This window comes from Phyllostomus discolor, chromosome 1 (assembly GCF_004126475.2).
Source record: "Phyllostomus discolor isolate MPI-MPIP mPhyDis1 chromosome 1, mPhyDis1.pri.v3, whole genome shotgun sequence".
Taxonomy (NCBI): Eukaryota; Metazoa; Chordata; class Mammalia; order Chiroptera; family Phyllostomidae; genus Phyllostomus; species Phyllostomus discolor.
The window spans coordinates 187,126,570-187,132,569 of NC_040903.2; positions in this window are offsets into that span (position 1 = coordinate 187,126,570).

Sequence of the window (6,000 nt, forward strand, 5' to 3'; positions counted from 1 at the left end):
AGTCAATTCCCAAACTGTTGTGATGTCCGTGAATCGTTCATACATGTTCTTGAACTACTCCCTTCCCCTTCTTTCTACCATAATCCCCCCCTTCCTGAATAGTTTGTTAGTTTTGGCCCACAGATGTTAACTGAGTGCTTTAGTTGTCTCTCTCCCCCACTCTTCTGCCACTGTAATTTAATTTAGGACATTGAAGAATTTATCTCTTGCCAACCATTTTCAGGCTCTCCCAATGAAGTCCATTATTCAATGAATAATTACTGAGTGTTGGATGAGTTCAAGATGTTTGACTTGTTCTTTCTGAATGTCTGTGTCCCCTGAAATTCATATGTTGAAATCTAGTGCCCAAGGTGATTAGTATTAGAAGGTAGGGACCTTTGGGAGGTGGTTAGATCATGTGGATGGAGCCCTGCTGACTGGGACTCATATCCTTATAAAAGAGACTCCAGAAAGTTCCATTGCCCCTTTGGCCATGTGAGGATACAATCAGAAGTCAGCAATCTGCAATCTGGAGCAGGGTTCTCCCTAGAACTTAGCCCTGCTAACACTCTGAGCTTGGACTGCCAGCTTCCAGAACTGTAATAAACTTGTTTATTAGCGATGAAGTCTGGTATTTTGTGGTAGCAGCTTGACCAGACTAAAACAGTGTCATTCAAAGATGTAATATTGTGATATAAATATTCTAAAATATGGCACCTGCCACTGAGAGCGTGGTTAATTCCCACTCTGTGCGGTAGTCACACATTCATTGGGCAAACAATTGAAGTCTAAAAAGAACTTTTATTGGTCATTTAAGTTGTTCTAAACCACCATTGGCCCCTCCTTTTTATGATGGTCTCTACCTTGATAATCTATATCCAGGCCAGATGGCTCCCCACAGGCACTTCAGATTTGGCCTCTCAACTGTCTCCAAACTGTCCCCCTCCTGCATCGTGAGTGGCACCACCCAGTCTCCAAAATCAGCTCTAGAGATCACTCGTCATGCCCTTATTCACCACATCCAGTCTGACTCAGCTCTTTTCTTTCTTTAAAGGTTCATTATGGATGAGGAACATTATACTAAGTAAAATAAGCCAGTCAGAGAAAGTCAAGTACCATATGATTTCACTCATGTGGAATCTAATGAACAAACTGAATAAGCAAAATAGAGACAGACTCATAGACAGCAGGCTGACAGCTCTGGGAGGGAGGGCTGGGTGTAGAGATGGAGAGAGAGAGAGAACTCACCAACCAGACAACAATGTGGTGATTGCAGGAGGGGAAAGGGGTGCGTGGAGGTGGGAGAGGGTATAGGCAAGATAAGTAGTGGTGCAAAATCTCAACAAATGGAGAAAATGCTCCAGAGAATGGCAGGTTTGCAGTTTATTTTATAGATTAGAATCAAAGGAGGAGATGTAAGGAGGGTTAACTCTGTTAGTGACAGATTAAGGGAACAGGAGAAAGCAAAGTGGGGAAGTGTCTGGGATTTGGGATAAAAAGTAAAACAGAGAGATATACTTTTGTTTACACTGGTGGGCACAGGGGTAATTAACATTTGCAGCACGGAGAACAAGATAACAATGACCAGTTCTGTCATCTGGTGTTCGGTGAGAGATTGTGCCCTCAGGGGTCTGGAAAAGGGATTACTCTGATATTTCAAAAAGTATGTACTCTTAGATGCAAAAAGACAGTAGACAGGCCCACCGAAGGTAAAGACTGACCTTTGTCAAGGAATCTTCAGGCCCAGGAGGTGACTATGCTGCCATGACCGCTTGTAGTTAGGGACTTTTACATAGTCCATCCCATGTGGTTGCTTTCAGTCCCTGAGCCCGTAAGACCGTCATGCCAGCCTCCTCCGAGCTTGTCTGGTTTAGGATGTGGTTTCTCTTTCAACCATGGCTCTTTCGTTTTTGTCGCTAGATTTTCTTTAATTGCCCCCTTCTCTACATGTCTGTTACAGAACACAACAAGGGGGGCCTGGGACGATATACTATTACTGAAAGAAGCCCCGGGTCTGTTATGGCCGCCGCCAGAGGAAAGACGTCTCTCAATGCCAGAGATTCGTGAAAAGGAAAGGAAACGTTTATTTAATGCTATACCAACTTAAAGTAGTGACCTAATGTCTTCACCAAAATCCCAAAGTCCCTAAAAACACCCACAAACACACAGTCCTTCCTTCCTTCCCCCTTTGCCCAGTCCAGAGTACCGTATCTCAGGGAAGGAAATAGAAGTCCATGGCTCAGGCAGTCCTCTGGTTCTTCCCAGTTAGTACTCCCTCTCGACTGGGAGACCTCCCTGGGTTCCCGGCACCCTCAGCTGAGTCGCCGGGATCTCTGCTAAAACCAGGTGGTGGTTCCCCCTTCTAAAGCTGCGGGGGCCCCACTCTGCCAGGCTGCGTGGTTTTCTCCTCAGGGCTGCCGCATGGTTCTCTTCTCAGGGCTGCAGGAGCCTACACTCCGTCAAGTCCGCGTGCTTCTCCTCCCAGGGCTGTGCATGGCTCTCCTTCCTAAAGCAGCACGGTTCTCCTCACCAGGGCTGCTCAAGGTTCTCCTTCCTAAAGCAGCATGGTTCTCCCTCTCAATGGCCGCCAAATCTGGGTTTTAAATCCCCGCAGCCAATCTTCCTCTGCAGCCGCATTTCCGACTCCTCCCACACTCGGCTTCACATGCCAGAGTTCGTATCCTTCCAGCTTTACTGGGCTGCCATCATGAGTCTGGGCAGGCGTGGCCCCATGTCCTGGAGCCAATCCTCTCTGAGCTCCCACGTAGGTGCTGTAACACAGGGGACCTGCTCCCCCCACCCCGTTACATCTAGGTGGGGAAGTTAGTTCTGGGTGGGGAAGTTACTTCTGTTCCCCTGTCTTAGAGCTGATCACAGCTACTTAACATATCTATGCAACCAGCCAAAGGCTATAGATATGTTAAATGACCAACCCAGAGGTTAGCTGCAAGGCTGTTGCTATGCAAAACAGCTCTCAATGGCCCTGCTTCATTTGTCCCTTCCCCCAACCCACACCCTGGGGTGGGGGATGGAGACATCTTAAAATCTCCTGGACATCTTAAGTTCTGGACCCCATTTCAAATGCCTATTTGGGCACCCCCCCTCTTGGCTGCACCCTGTAACATGTCCACTGAATACTGCCTTGTCAGTTCTTGCCTGAGTTTCCTCTACCTCCCCCATCGCCTGCCCCATCTCTACCACACTGCCCTGTTGCCAAACTGGACTTTCCAAAACAAAACTGTGATGACGTTATTTCCATACTTAGCATGCCCTCAGTGGGGATTGTGTAATGGATATTCTTAAAAAACAAAATGCAATCGAGTAAAGTTAGAGATCTAATTGGCTTTATTAAGTGATTCATGAATGGGGCAACACCCCATCTAGCAGCTAGAAGCGTTCTCTGAGGGGCTGCACAGAATGCAAGGGTTTTAGAGGCACTGAGAAAGGGGGACTAAGCAGTTGAGTGGATTATTTCAGACGAGGAGAAGGCAGGGGCTCTCACCAGGCAGATGACCTCACTAGCTTGGATTAGAATTTCTAGACTGATTGGTTTAAAATTCCACTCCTCAGAGAGGCTGAATGCGTAATTAGGTGAGATATTAAGGGTGGGTTTGGCCCTGGTTGGTGTGACTCCGTGGATTGAGTGCCTGCCTGTGAACTGAGGTGTCACTGGTTCAATTTCCAGTCTGGGCACATGCCTGGGTTGCGGGCCTGGTCCCCTCTCTTTATCCCTCCCTTCCTCCCTCTCTAACAATAAAAACAGATAAACAAATAAAATCTTTAGGTTTGGAATCATGGGCTTTTAGCACAAGTGATGCACTTTGGGGTTTTTCTTTTTAACAATGTCAAACAGTAATTGTCCTTGGGAGGTGGAATGCCAAAGTAGTTTTACTTCTGACATAAAATGTTTCTGTATCTTTGTAGTACCTTATAGGCAGTGTGATTGCTTTTGTTAATAGCATTTTTTTAACTAGCTATTGATTGTCCTCAGATGAGAATTCAAATGCTTTTATATTTGGCGTGAAGTCCAAAACTGAAGGGTCTGCAATTTTTGTATGTATACACTCTGACAGAAACACCAGACCTCTGGAACAGAACAGACCATTCATTACCCACAGAGCATATTAATGCTGGCTCCCCATGCCTCTGCTCCCCAGAGGTTACACAGTGAGGGCCAGATATTCACCTGTAAGTGCAGCGGGGTTTGTACCCGGAGAGGAAACCCCATGTTATGAGACTTGGAGCTCAGAGACAGCAGCTGGCCCATCTGCCCATCCTTCCTCACAGAACACTGCTGTGGAATGCAAACAACTCTGCTCTGGGGAGGTGGGAAAGGAAGGTCTTTATCTTATCTTCATCACCCCAAAATGGCTGCAGGGAAGAGAAGCCTCTAAATCCCTTCAGAGTGTTCTATCTTTAGGTCTTATGTTCTGGCATCCTTTGCTCAGAAGATTCAGAATATGCAGGAACACTGAGAAATCCAGGGAGAAAGCTCCCAGCACAGAGCCTGCCAGGCAGGAATCTCCTGCCTATTTCTTCCCCTTGTGCCTCCTGCTCAGTGATATATATAACCAACCACCTAACTTGCGCTCTTACCCCTTTGTGCCTTTATACTTCGCTTTTTCCGGTGTCTGTAGCCCTCTTCCGACCGCATCTCCACCTCTTTCATTCTTTCCTTAACATTCACAACTCAGTTGTACTTCAGAAAGCTTTTCCTTTCAGGGACGGGTTAGGAGTTCCTCCTAGGTGTCCCTGTGTGGCAGTGTGCTCCCCTTTCTCACAGTGTTAATCACAGTACAGTTGTGATCATCCCCTGGAGGTGGGTTGTTCTATTAGATGGCGAGCAACCCGAGGGCAGCAGTTTGCCTTAAAGTGAGTCCCCAGGAAAAGGACAGTGTCGGGAGCTCCACAGATTTACTCTTTCCCAATGAAACAACTGTTACTGGTAAAATAAATAAATAAATAAATGGAAACAATCATTTAAAGTGTCTCGAGATTTTCTAAAGGGAATGCAGCACATGAAGAAACATTTGTTTGAGAAAATCTCTGTGCTGTGGGAACAGCAAGAATCAGTGGCACTTGAGCCAGGACCTGCTGCCTCTCCTACCCTGCTCAGGGCATGAAAGTTCTGTTCTGGGTGAATGTGGCCAAGATGATGGGGCTCCCTGTTCCTCCAGATCTCAGTAAACAGCTGGGATATCTCCCTGGGAAGGCCAGGATGCCGGCTCTTTTCATTCTCTTTAGCTTCGTGTTGCAAAGTCCAAACTCCAGGTGAGTATAGCCTGGAGACTGCAGAGTCTGGGAACTCCTTTCTACCTTTCAGACACTATTCCAGGATGGAGGCCCTATTCCAGGTGCAGCAGGCCAAGGGTGCTGGCCCCAGGTGCCCTCACCCCAGCTCACATGTATAAGATGGAAGCTCAAAGCCGGCAGAAGTAGCCTGAGAACAGAATGTCCTGCACCCTCCTGGAGCGCTGCCCTCTGAGACAAGTGGACCACTCTCCCCCATCCCCAGCTCTAGAGCAGTGGCTCAGAGGTTTTCTCCAGAGGGAAACAGAGTCCATTAGCACAGAGAGCTCTGAAGCTTTCCCCAGAGGAACTGACTGTATGGGGAAGAGTGTGAAAAAATCCAAACTTAAAGGTCCTCTTGAAAGCAATGAATATTCTGATAGTAAGTAATTAAAAGGAGGCTGGTAGGTAGGTCCGTGACAGCAACAAGCTAAACTCCAGGCCAGCTAGTTTACCAGAGAGAGAGCCAGAGAGGGGCAACTAGGAGAGCCCTCTTGAAAAGAGAACAAACCTCAAGCTTAGACTCAAAGACGACTCCTTAAAGGATGCTGTTACCAAGACCCAAATGTATTTTTCTTGAATCCATTTGCCTGTGTATAGTGGTCCAAAGAAATGCACAAGTGGGAGTTTGCAGCATAGAAAAAATAGTTTAGTATTGAATTGGCCAATATGAAGGTGGGGTGTGGGGGGTCTCTGCCTGCAGCGCCCCCCCATTCCTGCCAGCCACCACAG